This window comes from Dendropsophus ebraccatus, chromosome 10 (assembly GCF_027789765.1).
Source record: "Dendropsophus ebraccatus isolate aDenEbr1 chromosome 10, aDenEbr1.pat, whole genome shotgun sequence".
In the NCBI taxonomy this organism is placed as follows: Eukaryota; Metazoa; Chordata; class Amphibia; order Anura; family Hylidae; genus Dendropsophus; species Dendropsophus ebraccatus.
In genome coordinates, this window is record NC_091463.1 from 23475170 (window position 1) to 23497501 (window position 22332).

At 41.2% G+C, this 22332-nt stretch overlaps 1 long non-coding RNA gene across 2 annotated transcripts in view; it reads right to left on the bottom strand.

The window, feature by feature from the left end:
• Nucleotides 1-453: 453 nt before the first annotated feature.
• LOC138802859 (uncharacterized) overlaps nt 454-22332 on the bottom strand; it is a 38919-nt gene continuing 17040 nt past the window's right edge. For both annotated transcript variants that reach the window (XR_011364820.1, XR_011364819.1), the window contains 2 exons: nt 4269-4404; nt 454-853 (listed from right to left, as the gene is read on the bottom strand). This is a non-coding gene — a long non-coding RNA (uncharacterized lncRNA). The remainder of the gene's footprint in view (nt 854-4268; nt 4405-22332) is intronic.

The following is a 22332-nucleotide window of genomic DNA, read 5'->3' on the forward strand; positions in this document are numbered from 1 at the left end:
TTCCAGTGTGACACAGTGCTTTCTGCTGCCACCTCTGTCCATGTCAGGAACTGTCCAGAGCAGTAGCAAATCCTCTCCTGCTTTGGAAAGTTCCTGATCTGAACAGAGGTGGCAGCAGAGAGCACTGTATCACACTGGAAAGAATACACCACTTCCTGCAGCTGATAAGTAGTGGAAGACTTGAGATTTTTAATTAGAAATCATTTACAACTATATAACTTCCTGACACCAGTTTTTTCTCTACTGGAGTACCCCTTTAAGATTGGCATACAGATCTTAATAAATCTCCCCAATTATGTTGCTAACCTAGGGGTTAAAGAAATAAGTTGCTAGAGGCAGAAAAAGATATGTCTATATAATATCTATAGGTATCTAATAGGTTTTTCTAGCTGCACCTTCATACGACTTATACAAATGAATTACCAGATGTTACCAGACCTAAATTGTGTTTCTTCGAGGGTTTTATTTAATTCTGACAAGTGCTGGAGATGTGGAGAGCACAGGGGTATAATATCTCACATCATGTGGCATCACCGTTCTGCAATGAGGTAAAGACGGCTATAAACACAATTTGTGCTTGCCACTTTGACCTCTCCCCAGAACTAATCTTTCTCTGGATGCCACATAACAACTTCACACCTAATAAACATGATCTCGCCGCACACCTCTGCGCACCAGCAAAGCTTCTTATTCCTCGGAACTGGAAAAACCTTGTCTCTCCGGGGACTGGGGAGGGTGGAGGTCCGGCGAATGGATGGGACCCAGAAACTGGCCAACATAGTGATATCAAAAAGCACGTAAGCGAACGGCCAATCTATGAGATGGGAAGAAGCCGCTGCCTTGGGTGCATTTCCTGATGAAAAAAGAATCGATTCAAAAAATTTATTTGACAATGATGAAACAGAGAGGGAGAAAAATACATTTTACTATATATTTCAATAAAGCTCCGGATTATTGCAGGTCCCTAGTAATATAGGAGACACTATGGCTTCTTTATGTATAGTTATATAGCTGTCACTATGGCTTCTTTATGTATAGTTATATAGGTGCCACTATGGCTTCTTTATGTATAGTTATATAGGAGCCACTATGGCTTCTTTATGTATAGTTATATAGGTGCCGCTATGGCTTCTTTATGTATAGTTATATAGGAGCCACTATGGCTTCTTTATGTATAGTTATATAGGTGCCGCTATGGCTTCTTTATGTATAGTTATATAGGTGCCGCTATGGCTTCTTTATGTATAATTATATAGGTGCCGCTATGGCTTCTTTATGTATAGTTATGTAGGTGTCACTATGGCTTCTTTATGTATAGTTATATAGGAGCCACTATGGCTTCTTTATGTATAGTTATATAGGTGCCGCTATGGCTTCTTTATGTATAGTTATATAGGTGCTGCTATGGCTTCTTTATGTATAGTTATATAGGTGCCGCTATGGCTTCTTTATGTATAATTATATAGGTGCCGCTATGGCTTCTTTATGTATAGTTATGTAGGGGCCACTATGGCTTCTTTATGTATAGTTATATAGCTGTCACTATGGCTTCTTTATGTATAGTTATATAGGTGCCGCTATGGCTTCTTTATGTATAGTTATATAGGTGTCACTATGGCTTCTTTATGTATAGTTATATAGGAGACACTATGGCTTCTTTATGTATAGTTATATAATAGACACTATGGCTTCTTTATGTATAGTTATATAGGTGCCACTATGGCTTCTTTATGTATAGTTATATAGGTGCCGCTATGGCTTCTTTATGTATAGTTATATAGGTGCCACTATGGCTTCTTTATGTATAGTTATATAGGAGACACTATGGCTTCTTTATGTATAGTTATATAGGAGACACTATGGCTTCTTTATGTATAGTTATATAGGTGCCACTATGGCTTCTTTATGTATAGTTGTATAGGAGCCACTATGGCTTCTTTATGTATAGTTATATAGGTGTCACTATAGCTTCTTTATGTATAGTTATATAGGTGCCGCTATGGCTTCTTTATGTATAGTTATATAGGTGCCACTATGGCTTCTTTATGTATAGTTATATAGGTGCCGCTATGGCTTCTTTATGTATAGTTATATAGGTGCTGCTATGGCTTCTTTATGTATAGTTATATAGGTGCTGCTATGGCTTCTTTATGTATAGTTATATAGGTGTCACTATGGCTTCTTTATGTATAGTTATATAGGAGCCACTATGGCTTCTTTATGTATAGTTATATAGGTGTCACTATGGCTTCTTTATGTATAGTTGTATAGGAGCCACTATGGCTTCTTTATGTATAGTTATATAGGTGCCACTATGGCTTCTTTATGTATAGTTGTATAGGAGCCACTATGGCTTCTTTATGTATAGTTATATAGGTGCCGCTAAGGCTTCTTTATGTATAGTTATATAGGTGCCGCTAGGCTTCTTTATGTATAGTTATATAGGTGTCACTATGGCTTCTTTATGTATAGTTATATAGGTGCCGCTATGGCTTCTTTATGTATAGTTATATAGGTGCCACTATGGCTTCTTTATGTATAGTTATATAGGTGCCGCTATGGCTTCTTTATGTATAGTTATATAGGTGCTGCTATGGCTTCTTTATGTATAGTTATATAGGTGCTGCTATGGCTTCTTTATGTATAGTTATATAGGTGTCACTATGGCTTCTTTATGTATAGTTATATAGGAGCCACTATGGCTTCTTTATGTATAGTTATATAGCTGTCACTATGGCTTCTTTATGTATAGTTATATAGGTGCCACTATGGCTTCTTTATGTATAGTTATATAGGTGCCACTATGGCTTCTTTATGTATAGTTATATAGGAGCCACTATGGCTTCTTTATGTGTAGTTATATAGCTGTCACTATGGCTTCTTTATGTATAGTTATATAGGTGCTGCTATGGCTTCTTTATGTATAGTTATATAATAGCCACTATGGCTTCTTTATGTATAGTTATACAGGTGTCACTATGGCTTCTTTATGTATAGTTATATAGGTGTCACTATGGCTTCTTTATGTATAGTTATATAATAGCCACTATGGCTTTTTTATGTGTAGTTATATATGTGCCACTATGGCTTCTTTATTTATAGTTATATAGGAGACACTATGGCTTCTTTATTTATAGTTATATAGGAGACACTATGGCTTCTTTATTTATAGTTATATAGGAGCCACTATGGCTTTTTTAGGTATATTTATATAGGTGTCACTATGGCTTCTTTATGTATAGTTATATAATAGCCACTATGGCTTTTTTATGTGTAGTTATATATGTGCCACTATGGCTTCTTTATTTATAGTTATATAGGAGACACTATGGCTTCTTTATTTATAGTTATATAGGAGACACTATGGCTTCTTTATTTATAGTTATATAGGAGACACTATGGCTTCTTTATTTATAGTTATATAGGAGCCACTATGGCTTTTTTAGGTATATTTATATAGGTGTCACTATGGCTTCTTTATGTATAGTTATATAGGTGCCGCTATGGCTTCTTTATGTATAGTTATATAGGTGCTACTATGGCTTTTTTATGTATAGTTATATAATAGCCACTATGGCTTCTTTATGTATAGTTATATAGGTGTCACTATGGCTTCTTTATGTATAGTTATATAATAGCCACTATGGCTTATTTATGTGTAGTTATATATGTGCTACTATGGCTTCTTTATGTATAGTTATATAGGTGCCACTATGGCTTCTTTATGTATAGTTATATAATAGCCACTATGGCTTCTTTATGTATAGTTATATAGGTGTCACTATGGCTTCTTTATGTATAGTTATATAATAGCCACTATGGCTTATTTATGTGTAGTTATATATGTGCCACTATGGCTTCTTTATGTATAGTTATATAGGAGCCACTATGGCTTCTTTATGTATAGTTATATAGGTGCAACTATGGCTTCTTTATTTATAGTTATATAGGAGCCACTATGGCTTTTTTAGGTATATTTATATAGATGCCACTATGGTTTCTTTATGTATAGTTATATAGGTGCCACTATGGCTTCTTTATTTATAGTTATATAGGTGCCACTTTGGCTTTTTTTGTTTTGTTTTTAGCTAGAATTTGGTTCCAGTAGTTAAGTGTAATTGAAGAGCCTGGGAGGGAAGGTCACCCCCCCGCTCCGTCCTGGATGTTACCTGGAAGAGCCGGTAGCCCACCTCCAACACTGATTAAAAGGAACTTCCAGAGAGAAGACCGTGGGTAGATGTGAAGGAAATCGCTAAAGAGAACCGTACCTGACATGTTTCCCTCTGTGAAGTGCAAACTTACTAGGTCTAATTTGAACCTAGAATTATAGAGAGAATTAACCATTGAGAGTTCAAGTACAACGCCTGAAGAGAAGGACGATTCTGTTGCTGTCAATTCTGCATCCTGCTTAAAAAAAGCAGTAAGTCAGTATATGTAATAAACCTTAGACATAGTCCCCTATCCAGACCTTAGGATTTGCCTATACTGCATCCCTATACATTTCATCACTACATACATAATCATCATGTGCACTGTATGGCAGGAAAAAAAACATTCTATATTAGATATGGTGCAAATAGGAGAGAATATGATCTACCTATAAGATATGGATCCATGAGAAATGCCATCATAAAATAACCTATTGTTTAAATCATGACGTTTGTTATACACATTTTGTACAATTTTGCTAAATTTTTCCGTTTTACTGTGTATATTATAAGAAGTCTTGTAGTTTCAATTCTGGACACTAAAACTTATAATAAGCTGAGACTTCCTGTTCTGTAAAGTTAAAATTTTAGCATCCCCCTCTTAATAACAGATTACAATGAATAACACCAATATATAGATAAGGTAGGATCAGCCCATTCACAACAAGCTCCCCTCCCTGCACACTGACCTCTGCACAGGTCACATAACATGCCTAGAAAACTCCCCCACAGAAGTACATTGGGTAATCTTTAAAGTGTTATTCTTATGTCCATGGAGTCTGCTGTAAAGGGTTTCTCTAAATACTACTAAAATCACAGGAGTATAATGAATGACACCAGTATATAGATACGGTGAGATCCAGCTATTCAGGATGGCTGCTCCCATATTATTTACCCCTTATTGTCACAAGTGACATGAACCGATGCAGAGAGAGTTTGGAGCACTGATCCGCCCCCGGCCGACCCTCCCCTTTCTAATGATAATGAATGGCTGGGCCACATCGGTGCTATGGGGGCAGGCAGTGCTAATGGGTGCCCCAGTACTCTTAATGATCCCACTGGACCGCGGAGCACACGACTAACAGCCCGAAGAAGAAAGGTAAGAGACATCCCTTCCTCCCCGGCGTCTCTTGTGCAGTAGGGACATATCAGCAGGTTAGATTCGTCTAAGCTGCTGACAGTTCCCCTTTAAATTATTTAGAAATGGCCTTAAAATCCTTCCCTGGTCCATTGATTATGTCATTCCTTAACATACACCTGAATGTCCTGGATCAGCAAACAGCCAAAACTTCTGCTTTAAATAGGTGCTCACATTTACTGATGATAGCTTAAAGGGGTTGTCCAGCGAAAATCTTTTTCTTTCAAATCAACTGGTGTCAGAAAGTTATATAGATTTGTAATTTACTTCTATAAAAAAAATCTCAAGTCTTCCCATACTTATTAGCTGCTGTACGTCCTGCAGGAAATGTTGTTTTATTTTCAATCGGACACAGTGCTCTCTACTGACATCTCTGGCCGAGATAGGAACTGTCCAGAGCTGGAGAGGTTTTCTATGGGGATTCATAGAAAATCGAGACAGAGTTCCTTTCTCGGCCAGAGATGTCAGCAGAGAGCACTGTGTCAGACTGAAAATAAAACACCACTTCCTGCAGGACATACAGCAGCTAATAAGTATGGGAAGAATTACAAATCTATATAACTTTCTGACACCAGTTAATTTGAAAGAAAAAGATTTAATCAAGGGGATAGCAGTACCTGGCTGCTACTTACCCCCTTTATTCCCATGGTAGCAGTAAGGGTATATAAATACATTGCATCTACATTTTGGCCTAGGTTTTGTTAAAGAAATTGTAAAATCTGTTGTGTGTTGTTTTTCCTCTCAGGTTTTACTTATGTAATATGTACAAAATGGGGGAAATATATCAAACATGGTGTAAAGTGAAACTGCCCCTAGCAACCAATCAGATTTCACCTTTCATTCCTCACAGACTCTTTGGAAAATGAAAGGTGGAATCTGATTGGTTGCTAGGGGCAACTGAGCCAGTTTTACTTTACATGTTTGATAAATCTTCCCCAATGATTATATATATATATATATATATATATATATATATATATATATATATATATTTACCTACTAACAACACTGGCACAAGGTGTATAACCCTCAATGAAACCCATGTTATTCACCTATGACAAATAGAGGCTTATCTCTGAGTGCTTCTCTCTGCCATTAGACGTGACTGCCCTGATTTATGTGGACCCTGTTTATTAGTCGGTCAGATCATTGCCATGGTCACAGCGGCAGGAGACAAATGTGCTGACGAAAAGAAATAACTTATGATTATGTTAATTACGTCAGGACAATGTCAATGTCGGGATGTGAGGAAGGAAAAGCAAGCACCAGCCACCGACACTGAGCTCCTGGAGCCTATTCACATTGAGCCCCTTCCTCGCCAGAATGTAATTGCTTGTAGTAGTTTGGACATCTATCATGCATATTCATTAGGAAATGCATTCTTTCCCATTAATCTGTAGCTAATGTAGTTATACGTATGCACATGTACCATACATGATCAAACACCTATACACAAATACTCAATTAATAAGAATGGGTATGGATGAGGCTGGATTATTGCAGGTTATATATTACACTGCACAGGTTTGTTTCAGATATCATAGTTTTTCTACATTTGGGGAAATACTTTACGGCTATATTCGCACTACATAAAAATTACAGATATTTTTTTTAAAAAACATCTGTCATGTTGGGGTCAAAAAATGGCCGTTATCCAAGGCTGGATTCGGCTGGGTTCACACTTAGTTTTTTTCATACATTTTTACAAAAAGAAAAAAAAAGAAAAAACTGATGTTTTTGTGTGCATGTTTTGATCGGTTTTTTCATTGACTTCCATTAAAAAAAAAGGAAAAATGCATCTGTTTTTTTAACGTACACAAAAATTAAACGTTAATCATTAAAATAAAAACTGATGCGTAATGGTCTGTAATTCTTATAGTGGAAGTCAATAGAAAAGCGGATCAAAATAGCATTAGTTTTTCCGTCAGTTTTTCAAGTTTTTTTTGCAAAAACGGATGAAAAAAACATAGTGTGGACCCAGCCTAAAATGTTTTTTTTGTTGAGTTTTTATAGCTTTTTTTTTAAAGGGGTTATCCAGGAAAAGAAAAACATGGCCGTTTTCTTCCAGAAACAGCGCCAGTCTTATCTCCAGTTTAGGTGAAGTTTTGCAGCTAAATTACATTAAAGTGAATAGAACTAAATGTCCGAGCTTGGGCTTTTTTTTTTTTCTTTTACACTGGGGTGCAATGTCCTCTGTTCCGGTTCCCAGTCCCCTGGCCGCTTCCTGGTCTGAATAGGAACCTGGGTTGTGACATGTAACAAGGTCCCACCTTGACTGCTGACTGTCTGAGTGGATCTGATCTGACACACCACATGTTATTCAGCCACCTCCTCCCGGACTCTTTTGAAAAAAAAAAAAAAAAACTATTCCAAGCCTGGACTTCTCCTTTAATTACAATACCACACCTGCTGCTTCTGCTGCTGTTTTTAAAGTTCTCTATAACCCCTTTAAGGTCTATAACGCTGTGGACAGCTGTCACTTTAAAGGCTATAATAAACTGTTGTAAACTGTAAACTGTTTTCCAGAGCAGAAAAAGTTTTCTATGGGGATTTGCCACTGCTCTGGACAGTTCCTGTCTCAGACAGAGGTGGCAGCAGAGAACACTGTGTCAGACTGGAAAGAATACACCACTTCCTGCAGGGCATACAGCAGCTGATAAGTACTGGAAGACTTAAGATTTTTAAAAAGAAGTAAATTACAGATCTATATAACTTTCTAAAACCAGATTTTTTTCTATGGAATAAGGGCTATAAAAACGACTGGTCCAGTCTACCCTGATGATGAGCTGCTGACGTTCTGAACACACTGCAGCCAATCCCTGAGGACAGTCATGTGGCTGGGTGGTTTCCACAATGCCTGACCCCATTAGACATAAGGGCACCTCCTATAGTGATGTCCTAGCCGAGCTTCAGCATGTGAATATGAGGATGGCAGTCGCTGAAAATAACTCTTATGTGTCAACTCTTAATAATTTATTGCGGTTTTCCATTGTTCTGCCAGATGACGTCTATTTAATAAACGTTATTAGAGTGTAACATACTACACATTGTTTTCCAGAAATCCTTGGAGCCAAGGCCAGCTATTGTATCCATAAAACAGCAATCTAATAATAACAGCATTCACCATAATGAATCCATGGAGTGTTCTCCTTTTTGATACAGCAATGGAATTATTGCCGCTATAATGTCGCCAACTAGAATACATCATCATTGTGCTTATTTATCATCCTTCATCAATTAGATGGAGACAAAATATTACACCGCGCTGTAAAGAGAAAGTATTAACTCATATGAGTTTCCGTCCCCTGTGGAGCTCACAATTGAATTCTCCTACCTGATGTGTTTACATGCGGCAAATGATCAGTATTGTTTGGGAGTGTGAAGAAAACCTTGGCCTTAAAGGAAACCTAGGAGGACACATAGGGACACATTTACTAGTGAGGCTAGTGTTTCAATTTTCAGTCTTAAAGGGATAGTTCACAAAAAATATTCTTTCAAATCTACTGGTGCCAGAAAGTGCCAGAGATATGTAATTTACTTCTATTAAAAAATCTATAGTCTTCCAATACTTATCAGCAGCTGTATGTCCTGCAGGAAGTGGTGCATTCTTTCTGGTCTGACACAGTGCTCTCTGCTGCCACCTCTGTCTATTTCAGGAACTGTCCAGAGCAGTAGAAAACATCAATAGAAAACCTCTCCTTCTCTCCAGACTGGAAAGAATACTCTACTTTATGTTTCTGACATAGACAGAGGTGGCAGCAGAGAGCAGTGTGTCAGACTGGAGAGAATACACCACTTCCTGCAGGACATACAGCAGCTGATAAGTACTGGAAGACTGGAGATTTTTTTAATAGAAGTAAATTACAAATCTCTGGCACTTTCTGGCACCAGTTGACTTAAAATAATTTTTTTGGGGGGTGAACGATCCCTTTAAAGGAGGTTTGCCTAAAGTAAAACTTATCCCTTAGCTACAAGCTGATTGACGGGGGCCTTACTGCTGGGACCTCAACTGATCATGAGACTGGTGGTCAATTGTCCTGCAACTGAATTAAACAGCACTTTCTATGGGACTTAAAGGGGTTATCCAGCACTACAAAACATGGCCCCTTTCTTTCAGAGACAACACGACTCTTGTCTCCAGTTCAGGTGCCGTTTGCAGTTAAGCTCCATTCACTTCAATGGAACTGAGCGGCAAAACCCCGCCCAAGCTGGAGACAAGAGTTGTGCTGTCTCTGGAAGAAAGTGGCCATGTTTTTGTAGCACTGGATAACCCCTTTAAATGCAGGTACACATCAGTGGCGTGTGAGCGTGATTCACACACCCTCAGCCTCATATTCACACCTCCCAAACCTGCTTTACAGCAGCTGCTTGGGACTGGAAAGTTAGTGTCTGCAGATGACACATTGTCTTATTGGCTAATACCCACCCATGAAAATTTCAATATTTTGAGACTCTTAAAGGGGTACTATAACTGGCGTAAATTTGTAATTTACTTCTTTTTAAAAATTGTAAGCTTTCCGGTACTTATTAGCTGATGTATGTCCTGCAGGAAGTGGTGTTTTCTTTCCTGTCTGATGCAATGCTCTCTGCTGACATCTCTGTCCATGATAGGAACTGTCCAGAGCAGGAAAGGTTTTCTATTGGGATTTGATACTGCTCTGGACAGTTCCTGACATGGACAGAGGTGGCAGCAGGGAGCACTGTGACTGGAACGAGTACACCACTTCCTGCAGGACATACAGCAGCTGATAGGTACTAAAAGACATGAGATTTTTAATTAAATTACAAATTTGTATAACTTTCTGACACCAGTTGATCTGAAAACAATTTTATTTCTCTGGAGTCCTCCTTTAATCTGTCTAGAAATGTAAAAAATAAACTTTAACTAAATTAAATAAAAAGTTTTACCTGATTTACACACACAAAAAAAAATCAGAATTCATTTTTTTTTTAAATTTTGCTCCCGAAGAGTAAAAATAGTGTGTATATCCCTTTAAATTCCACACCCAGTTAACCGGACTGAGAACCTGTGAACAACATCTTTAGATATCACTCTGGAGAATGTAATCATCCAAAATCTCTTCATCTGTCATCACGTGTAATAGATTTTTCATAAATAATAGCTGGAGAACGCATTAATCATTCACCAAATCCTCCGGAGACAACATTTGTTTTTACTATATATAGCCGGGTAATTCTTAGGCTCGGGGTCCCTCAGGCATTGGGAGGATTCCAGGATGGAAGACCGGATGACAAATGTGGCATCATCTGAAGTGAGGTGTGACAGATCCCATAGTCTATAGGTGCCGTGTTCATTTATAGACTACTCTCTATGTATGGGGTAATGGAAGGAAAAATAACAACAAACTTCTCCGGTGAAAAGCAACCTCAAGGTATTCACATGTATATCCTTATGCGTCAACCCATTAGTTTGAAACTTTTAACAATAGGGGGTGTGACCCAGGTACGTTTTATATGATTCCTTGCTGAGACCCCCACCGGTTGCTAGAATAAAGGGTCAGAAGTACTTGACTGATATACTACCTAGCTTCTGGATGGCCCCCACAAAGTGTGCAGTGTGAGTGCGACATGTCTGGAGTTATTGCAGAGGGTTAGCTCAGGTCACAACAGTTACAGTGGGACCATTGGCCATAGAGCACTTTGCTGCTACAGACAGCATTGGTAACACGGGGGCTGCATAGGTGTTGTGGGTGATGGTAGCCCCTTGTTTTACTCCCAGGACACCTTGATGACGCCTTAAAGCGACTCTGTACCTGCAATCTGACCCCCCCAAACCGCTTGTACCTTCAGATAGCTGCTTTTAATCCAAGATCTGTCCTGGGGTCCGTTCGGCAGGTGATGCAGTTATTGTCCTAAAAAAAACTTTTAAACTTGCAGCCCTGTGCCAAACGCCCGTGGCCTGGATTATCTGTGCCCTAATTTTGCACCACCCCTCTGTCCCTCCTCCCCCCCCTCTTCAGCATTTTTCCTATTCCTCTGCACAGGTGCCTTAACGATTCAACTCATGTGCCGTGCTGACACAGGTGATGAATAATAGAAAATCTGCCTGGAGCATTCCTAATGATGAGGAGGGCGGGGAGGGACAGAGAGGGTGTGCCAGCCTAAGGGTACTATTACACGGAAAGATAATTGTCCGAATCGGCCCGATTCGGCCGATTATCGCTCCATATAATAGATACAACGATCAGCCAATGACAACGATCATTGGCTGATCGTTGATATAGGTTTGGACCTATTTTCATTGGGCGCTGACCGCGCACCACTACATGTAATAGTGATGCGCGGCCGGCGACTGACGATATACATTACCTATCCACATTCCAGGGCTGCTGCTGCGGTCTTCTTCTCCCCAGGTCCTGCGCGCTCTAGCTTCAGAGTGGCCTGTCAGCTGACAGGCCGCCCAGCCAATCACAGGCCGCGGCGGTCCCGGCCTGTGATTGGCTGAGCGGCCTGTCAGCTGACAGGCCACTCTGAAGTTAGAGCGCGCGGGACCCGTGGAGAAGAAGACCACAGCAGCAGCCCTGGAGCGTGGATAGGTAATGTATGTAGTTTAAACAAGGGCTGCAAGGACATCGGTAACGATGTCCCTGCAGCCCTTGTTTAACGATTATCGGGCCGTGTAATAGGTCCAGTAAACGAGCGACGATCTAGCAGATCACTGTTTGTTTACAGGTATTGGGCCCCCATCGGCCCGTGTAATACCACCCTAATGCACAGACACTGTAGGCCACGGACGTTTGGCACAGGGCTGCAAGTTTAAAAGTAGTTTTTTAGGACAATAACTGCATCACCTGCCGAACGGACCCCAGGACAGATCTTGGATTAAAAGCAGCTATCTGAAGGTACAAGCGGTTTGGGGGGATCAGATTATGGGTACAGAGTCACTTTAAGGTGCCCTTGATGTTATGCAAGTACAGGTGTAACTAGTACACCAAGAGCAGGAAATATAAAAACATTGACATAGAAACATAGAATATTGTCGTCAGAAAAAGACCACTTGGTCCATCTAGTTGGACCTTTAAGTATTTAAAAGTGCAGAATAGGAAACAGTGCATTAAAATAACATCCGTATATAGTATATGGGGGCATATTTCTTGAGTGATGTACAGTTCCAATGTGTATAAAACAGCAAGGGATGGGGCAGGTGATGGACAGTGAATGGTACAGGCAACATTCTCTAGACGTGAAGGTTCGGCAATTGACTCCTGGCGGCTGGAGAAGTTGAACGCTGCCCTAGGGCTGCCATAGGCTGTATCCATAGTTCAACACTAGGGGGGGAGAATTAACCCATGCAGTTGGTCAGTGAGTAATCTGAGCTAGTTTCTGAGATGTTAAAGTCTCCAAGGTGATGGAAGTGGTCTGAACCTGAACGGAGGTCCACTGAGGTACTGGACTGCTAAAAGATAGTCGATATCAACTCTCTTAAACTTTTGTGACTTTTTTCTTAAAGGCCACAGAAGAAAGTGTCCTTCAGGCCAGGGCAAAGCTGCTGCACTTGATTTTTTTTGGAAGATCCTTGCAGGAACCAGACTTGGTCCCAAGCGACCTTAAGTAGGCCTTGGAAACTAACTTCTCACAGGCTCTTAACATTGTTCTCTTCCTCTACTTAAGACTAGACTACTCTTCCATCCTTTTTCTCAGCTAACCAGCTGATTATTGGCCAACAACCAGTCCGCTGACCAGAAAGTCTATGAGTAGCTATTCACACCTAGTCACCATGTACATCTGACAGCATGGCCTTCACAAGAAACGCCAAGGACTCGATGAAAGTCTCATAGAGTAAACAAAAGAATAAATACTAAAAGCATTAAGAAAAAAAAATCTTAAAATATTGAAAGTCCTTTCTCATTATCATGGTTTGACATTCAAGGTAATGCTCTTTAGTTGTCCTTTAAGATTTCTCACATTAACAATTTATTTAATAACTTACATTGGGAACAAATTATACTTCACTTAGGAACTTTCCATTGGTAATAAATTATACATCTAAGAATATATTACATTTTTAATGTGTTAAAAAAAAAATTATTTTATTTTTTTAGAAAAATCCACATTCTTGGAACCCCTTATTCTAGGATATAGGAAGGTACATTGTCAGTTCCAGCTAGATAGGAGGCACCATCTTGGATTTCACAGACTTCCATTGGTGGCTTGTACAACCCCATTCTCCTGGCTTTTCATCTGAACAAAGTTGACATCGCCACCTTCATGTACGTAGCCATGTCCATGTATGCTCTTAGAGATGAACTGTTTGTTATATTCTCATCTGCCCGAAGCCTTCCGCTGCTATCCTGATAGAGCCAGGGTTATTGCTGATCCACACTTCCAGTCTCGTTAAACGGGAAGTGTCTGCTCAACCAGCTCCACCTCAAAAAGGGATCGGCAAAGTAAGCAGGAATTAGGGGGACCCAAGGACCCTTGGGACATTGGGGACCAGAAAACATTGATCAGTAAGGACCCAGACACCTTTGAAATGCCATGGAGAAGGAGGCACTGATCAGTAGGGATGCAGGCATCCTTGGAATGGCAGGATGTCAGGCAGTTGAGTATCTGTGTGAGGGAGTATTGTTTTTTACCGTGCCTGAGAAGCTTTTCCTTTACATCGATGTTTGACCTCCTTTAGGAAGCCTCAGAACACGACCGAGGATTTAATAATCTCCTTATTCAGAAGGAGAAATGACCCATCTGTATTTGTGTGGGTCATTTCTCCTTCTGGGGAAGTCGCCAGCATGACATTTTAAATCCCCAGTCATATTCTAAGGCTTCTTTGCCTCTGCTTTGCATATCCTTCTTCCCAGATTTCTCAGTGCACCATGAATGTCTTCACACACACCTTAAGGACGTATAACACCAACCGGTGGTACTGAAGATCCTCCTGGCCGATACTGCAGTACCGGCCGGATGATCTTCATTTCTGGTGAATTCAGATGCGGGTGCATCTGTGTGCGCCTGCATCCCAATTCACGGCTGCACACAATGGAGCTTGTGGCCAGAGCCGCACGCTCCATTGTGTGAACTGACATGTTCTGTGCGGCCGCTATTCAATTAATAGCAGATGCAGAAAACTGACACGTAATCCCGGAATCCCGGCCGCAGCATATACTATGTGTATACGCTCTGGCCGGGATTCCATTTATTCACATACAACGTATGTTTTGTATAAATCACAGTCGTTGTTGCAAATTGCAACAACAGCCGTGATTTATGCAAAACATACATTGTGTGAGCTTGGCCTTATGGTGCTTTCCCCAAGGAAAACATTCTCTCTTCATCCTAAGATTTCTGCAGAACTACTGACGATAAGTGTATAACTCTGGAGCTTTAGATGTAGTGCTTTGCTTGATGTGTTTGTTGATAGGTAGTTACAGATAAGGGAATAGGAGAATTCATTATTTACATGCTGTTTGTCCATCTAGGCAGGTTACATGGAAAGTGTGTCGGGAGAGTTGAGAAGAGTTCTATGTGTAGAGATAGGCATGCTCTACCTGCTTTGATAGGATGTGTCTTTGGGAGGAGAATGTGAGAAGAACATTGCGTTGAGTACCAGGATCTGTCTCCACTGAATGCTCCTGCCATACAATAACATGCCAATTAGCTGGCAGCACAGGAGGGTGTTCGTGGGTGTTTGAGCCCTATTTATATCAAATTGTGAAGGGCTTTAATTGTGAAGGATATGAATGATGACATGTGATAGTTATTCTGAGAAAGCTGTCTGGTCAAATACTCCAAATTTTAATATGGAAAGAAAGAAATGCATACATTCAGCTCATTCCATTTTTTTTTATTGCAGAGAAGTAGGCCTTGTCTTTCAAAAATGGGGGGAAATATGATTTCCAAGAAAAATGTAGATCAAGAATTCCTCTACTTTAAAATATAACCCTTATTAAATGTTAATGAAACATTGGTACATGCGGTTGGTACATACATAGTGGGGGAGATTTATCAAACATGGTGTAAAGTGAAACCGGCTCGGTTGCCCCTAGCAACCAATCAGATTCCACCTTTCATTCCTCACAGACTCTTTGGAAAATGAAAGGTGGAATCTGATTGGTTGCTAGGGGCAACTGAGCCAGTTTCACTTTACACCATGTTTGATAAATCTCTCCATTGTTTGCAAAACCGCCTCTAAGACTAAGGGTCCTATTCCATGGGCCGAGCAGGGCCCGATTAACGATGTAAACGAGCGGCGATCTGCTAGATCGCCGCTCGTTTACTGGGCCTATTCCACATCCCGATGATCGTTGAGCGAGGGCTGCAAGGACATCGTTACCGATGTCCTTGCAGCCCTTGCAGCATCATACATTACCCGTCCAGGCTTCTTCTCCGTGCTGTCTTCATCCCCGGGTCCCGCGCGCTCTATCTTCAGAATGGGCGGTCAGCTGACAGGCCATACTCAGCCAATCACAGGCCGCGGCGGTCCCGGCCTGTGATTGGCTGAGCGCTCCGTCAGCTGACCGGCCATTCTGAAGATAGAGCTTGCGGGACCCGGGGATGAAGACAGCGCGGAGGAGAAGCCCTACAGGTAATGTATGCTGCTGCTGCTTGTCAAATTGTTGGTCGCCCGCCGCGCACCGCTATTCAACCGTAGCGATGCGCGGTGGGAGAACGATGATTTTAGGTCTGGCCCTAAATGAACGATCAGCCGATGACACGATCATCGGCTGATCGTTCTCTCTATTTCACCGAGCGATAATCGGCCGAATCGGAATAGGAATGTGGAATAGGGCCCTAACTCCAGTTGGATCCATTCCTGACTTGTTTTCTGTACTGATGAGGGGCAATAATCATAAAACGGTTGTCTACATATGGATTATCTTTCTGGCTTGGTTTAAAGCCCCATTAAGATTTTAGGGTTATTAATCCGAGTCAATTGCTGAACTGAATGTAACGTGACCTCCCAAAGGTGGTATGCTCTGCAAATCCTTCTTCCTAGAACTCCTAGTGGACCATGAAAGGCCTATAAGTCTCACAAGGGAGATCAACCAATACACAATAGAGACACCATCATGTGTTTCTCAATGTCAGTGAATCTAGGAACATTGCCCCCCGAGAAGACAAATATGCAAAAATACTGCGGAGACACCAATCCCGTGTTTCTCAATATCAGTGAACTAGCCAGACCTTCTACCGGGAAGGAACAACCAAGAGAAGGGGGTATCTCCGGTCAAGGAGAATGCCTTCCAACAAGCCACAGTCAAACATGACATGACCTGGGAAATACCCAAGCAACGCATCCAGCAACAGCTGTTTTGGAGTATTTCCCCATCATCGTTGTGAACAGCAAATGTTTCTTAACATCAGTGAATCTAGGAACATTGCCCCTTGGGAAGACAAATACGCTTACTCGCATGTCTTTATGAAACTCTTCTTTAGGAGAAACATTACCTATTGGTCTTATATTGATAGAACTCTTTGTACCCAACCAGTACCCCTCTCATTACTAACAATGGGGAATAACCCCAGAACAGAGGTCTACAGATGGGTATTCTTTTTTTCTGGAAAGATTTTTGGCTTGGCTTAAACCCCCATTCATGTTCTAAGGCTTCTAATCATACTCAAACACTGACTTGAAGGTAAAGCTACCCCAAATGGTGGCATCAGAGAGCTGCTTTGCTGTGCCTTTCTCAAACATAAGAGTCAAATTTGGTGCATACAATGTATGAAAAAAAAAAAAAAAAAAAGTATAACCAACGACATGATACAACATACCATTAATAGAGTACCTAATGAAAAGTGACTTGCTAACTTTTTCAATATAGAGAGAACAGGTCCAGATTAGAGATGAGCGAACCTGGAGCATGCTTGAGTCGATCCGAACCGGAACTTTCGGCATTTGATTAGCGGTGACTGCTGAAGTTGGATAAAGCCCTAAGGCTATGTGGAGAATATGGATATAGTCATTGGCTGTATCCATGTTTTCCAGGCAACCTTAGGGCTTTATCCAACTTCAGCAGCCCCAGCTAATCAAATACCGAACGTTTGGGTTCGGATGGACTCGAGCATGCTCGAGGTTCACTCATCTCTAGTCCAGATGTTTGGATCCAGACATTACAGTGTCACTGTCATTATTACTTTCAAAATCTAAATCTACAGAGGATGTGATATAAAGCATGTCTGCAACTTACATCCATTATTATTATTTTACATTTTTTAGTCTTGTGCTGGTTATAAAAAAAAAACAACAACAACACAGGAACATTGGGCGAGTACAGAAAGTCACGTCTCTCTGTCACATGACTGCCTTCTCTGTGAGTGCAGATAACTGGGACTTCCTGCGTTTTGGTCTCTTTTTTTTTAACCATCATAATACTTTCTACTTTTGTTGGCCTAACTTACAACTCACGGCAGGATTGGCCGTCAGTATAGAGAATATGGAGCCCTGGATGATGCTGGTCAAGATAGGGGTCAGACGTGATGGAAAAATCCTTACCTGACCCCTTTGTTCTCAGAGAGACTGGGGGGAGAGAAAACTATTGGATAAACGAGTGTTTGGCAGGCAGTTATAGAAGGTGTATGGCCACTTTTAGGCTTTCCCTGCGTAATGATTCAGTTTGTCCCCTTGCTCTGTTTTTAAATAGGTACTGAAAATACTTTTGCTTTTAAAGTGACAGGCAAGATTTTGTGTCTTCTCAATGCTTCCTCGGCATCTGGCACCCGAGCCGTCAGCTCCCCTAGTTACACCCCTGCTGTGAAGACCTGAAATCTTTCAGATACGGCAGAACAATTTGCTTTGCGAATCTGCATAATTTCAGATGAGATTGAGGGGTTGTCATCCGACAAGAAATCCATCCCCGAGATTACACTAGGTGTCGGCTTTTTTCCTGATAAATAACATTTGTTCACTGATCACAAATTATACCTTCACTTCATACCATCATCTGTACAGTAATCTCATCCCTGACAGCAGATTTTGGTTACTGTGGTTGCAGCGTTCAGCGAAAGGATGTAAACAACCAGCGTGGGCTGCGTCTCCCCCCCCCCCCCCCCCCCCCATCCGCAGACTCTGCCCTCAGGTACCGAGACGCTATGCAAGCTATAATACAAAGGGCAAGCATGTAATGCACCCGCTTCAATTAATGTTCTTCTCACTTTAATTAATGAAGAAGAAGAAAAAAAAAACAATTTGTATGTAGATGTGGCCTATAGCAGGTTTACTTCTATTGCATCAGCAAAATCGAGCATGGAAAACATTCTTGGCCCTTGACAACATTAACAAATATCCAGAGTATGTAAGTCAATGAGACGTTCAGACGGGGATCAATGATCTGTCTCAAACGCACAACGAAATAATGGATTCGCTGGTAATTTAATTATTTATTTTTTTTAAAAAAAAACTTCTTATCAAAACTTTCTTTAAAAAATCAACGCAGAAATAATAAAGTAAAGGAACATAGTCTAATAAAAAAAAATATATAAATCTCTTGATATTGAACAAGTTTATTCCAGACTGAAGCATATATCAACTTATCACAGGATGGGTGGCGAATGCTGTATTAGTGGAGGTATAACCACTGGGACCCCCTCTGTTTGTTATAATAGAGGAAAGGTGTTGGGTGAATTTGCCGAAAGTTCAGGTTTGGCAACGTTCGTCTGAAGCCGAACGCTTGGCATATGGCTATCAGCGGCTAAAGAATTTGGATGCCACCCTAGGGCATCTTGGAAAACATGATACAGCCATAGGGTGCCACCCAACTTCTTCAGACACCGGGAGTCAAATGCCGAGCATTTGGGTTTGGACAAACGTTGCCAAATCGGAATTTTTGGCAAGTTTGCTTAACACTATAAGGGAACCCAAGTTAGAGCTATAGAGTGATGCAACAGATCACTGATGTGCAGTAAACAACTATCCGGTGGATAGGTGACAAATGCTTCATCTGGAGCACCCAGCTAGAGGGGTTATTGCTAGATTAAAGGAGAAGTCCGATCATTGACTGAAGTGGCCAGTTCATCAGCCAGGTTGTGACGTGTCAGGGGTCCCGCGGCTAGCCCCGACACTTTCTGTGCGCACGAGGAGTGGTAAATTCATACTCCTGATCAAAGTCCCCCCTGCCCCTGCCAGCTGCCAGATTTTAAAAACTTCCGGACTTCTCCTTTAAAGAAGAATAATTCTAAGATTTCAATGTTGGTGGTGCTGATCCCCCACAGCTCCTGCTCCTGTGGGCTGCTTCCCACTTCCAGCTGCTTCCAGCTGGACCTGCCCACACAGCCAATCAAAAGCTGCAGCAGTGCCAGTGTCTCAGCCAGTCATTGGCTTAGTGGGCAGATCCTGCTCCAATGTGTCCCCTCAGGGACTGGAAGTTGCCAGACTGGAAGCTATAGGCGACTGGGGTGGGTAAGTATTGCTTAATTTTTTTAATCCCTCTCCTGGCAAATTAGGAAACACCATAATACCCCTTCAGGCTGGGTTCACACTACGTATATTTCAGTCAGTATTGTGGTCCTCATATTGCAACCAAAACCAAGAGTGGATTAAAAACACAGAAAGGATCTGTTCACACAATGTTGAAATTGAGTGGATGGCCGCCATTTAATGGCAAATATTTGCTGTTATTGTAAAACAACGGCCGTTGTATTGAGATAATGGCAGTTATTTACTGTTACATGGCGGCCATCCACTCAATTTCAACATTGTGTAAACAGATCCTTTCTGTGTTTTTAATCCACTCTTGGTTTTGGTTGCAATATGAGGACCACAATACTGACTGAAATATACGTAGTGTGAACCCAGCCTCAAAATGTATCCCCATCCCTAGAATGAAGGTCCATTTACTTGCTATTGGTGTTTTGAATATAGCCTAGCAGTTGGACTATATATATGTGTGTGTATTATGTAAACTGTGGATAGATAAATCCCTTTAAAACATTCCATTTATGTGCTTGAGATCATCCGGTATATGTTTTGCATGTTGTATGCTGCTCTCTTTTTGCCTACAATTGTCCAGTGTATCTATAAAAAAAAAAGAATTCCCCTAGACGGTGGTAATAAACATTCACTGGAGGGCTGTGATAAAGATATTACTATTTATGAGCAGCAATGTAATTAGTCATTTAATATTCCACTAACTCTTGTCTGTTGCTTTTTCTCAGCAATAACCGCTCCCTGATTATGTTATTCTACATAATCCTAAAACAGGGCAGTGAGGGGGCCATAAGGGTCAATTTCATTAATTGTTAATTGTTATGGAGCCAGTAATAGCAGCTCTTATACAATGCCATGGAAGGGATTCTTTTACAATGTAAAAGAGCAAATAGGGAATTTCAATGCTTCCTTTTCCTTCCTAGGTATTACTGAGGATAATGTCACAGAGTTATCGGCAGCCATGTGATATTACATTGAGTTCGGGTCACTATGTTTGTATTCTGGAGCTATAAATGTTCCCTTTTCTTTCCACTTTTCTGTAATATCAGGGACAGGTTATCAGCCTGAGGTCAGCAGCTGTGGGAGGCTTGGACGAAGCCCCCCTAGCCACCATAGCCAAATTAAATTTTTTGTAATGTCTAGACAACCCATATGTTTTTTTAGGTACACATTTGCAATAGTCAATGCTTTTCTTTAATTCTTTACTGTAGGCTATGTGAAATCACCCTACTTATTTTCATTGCATTGTCATCAAGTGTCAGCTTGCCCTCTTAGGGCCTATTCCCACTGAGCAAAAGTGGTGGAATTTTAAGTGGAGCCCATGTCGTGGACGCCACTTGAAATTACACCTGTCCCATTGATTCAATAGGATTTATTGCGCCCAAAGAATTGACATGTCAGAACTGACACCTGCTCGGATGTCCCCCGGGCAGGGGCAAAGTCAAACTAGCCGGCACTAAGCGCTGTGTTTCCCGAGCCGCCGCTGCAGCTGTCTCTATCTCCCCCGCCTGGAACTCCACTTTTCCCGTTCCCACTGCAGCAACTGCAGGAATATCTCCCCGCCAGGACTCCACTCACCTCTTTACAGGGATAAGAGGTGTGGCGTGAGAAGAGTGGAGTCTCGGGGGGGGGAGGGGGGGGGGTTACAGCAGAGGCGGGTGGGAAAGCACAACACTTAGGCACTGGCTACTTTTAATTTGTCGCCGCCTGGGAGACATCCGAGCAGGTTCCGCCAGGCGGGGTGGGCAGTAGGAACGCCTGGGGAGGTTTCCCCGAGCTGAAGAGAGCGGCGGCGGCGGCGAAAGAGAGGCTGCCGCAGTGACAGAGAGACCAGGAGGGGGACAGAGCCGACACCGAGGGACAGGACACTGAGCATTCCCCCGCCATCATCCTCTCCAGCGGCCACAGCCGCACAGGAGTTGGGTCGTGAGATCACCATTTTTATCTAGGAAGTACGGAAATCACGGGAGGCAATACAATACTTTAATAAAAATTTTCGACGGACTTCTCCTTTAAAACTGTTCTGAAGCTTTAATTTGAATAAGATCTGCAGTTTTACATATAGCTTTGGGATTTACTAGGTAGAGTGCATTTTAGCTACAAATGTTCACCACCGGAGCGGTTAGTGCTCTTCCAGGTAGGCGAGAAGCAATCAACTAAGATCATCTATTTGGCTTGTAAAATATTTTGACAACAGTTACTAGCGGAATCCGATCGCTCTTCCATTTTTCACCAGGGTGCAAAACTGAAATTCTCTTCTGTCTGAAATGCTTTTCACTAAATTAAATCCTTGAAATTGGATCTAATAAATCATTTCCCACTTCCAAAGGCAAAAGTTTATTTCTTTTATGACATGAACATCCAGGGCAACAATGTATCTAAGTGATCGCTTGGGTTTGATTATTCAATCAGAGAAAGTACCTGGATGTATAAACTTCCTATACGAATAATTGAGTCGGATGACCTGGTTTTATATTCCGTGATGTTCCTTATATGACAATATGTACAAAAATAGGGAAACGGTCACCGTTGTGTAAGTCTCTTTCTGATTTTTTTTTTTTTTCATTTTAAACACCTTGACATAAAGTGGCCTACATTTATACTTG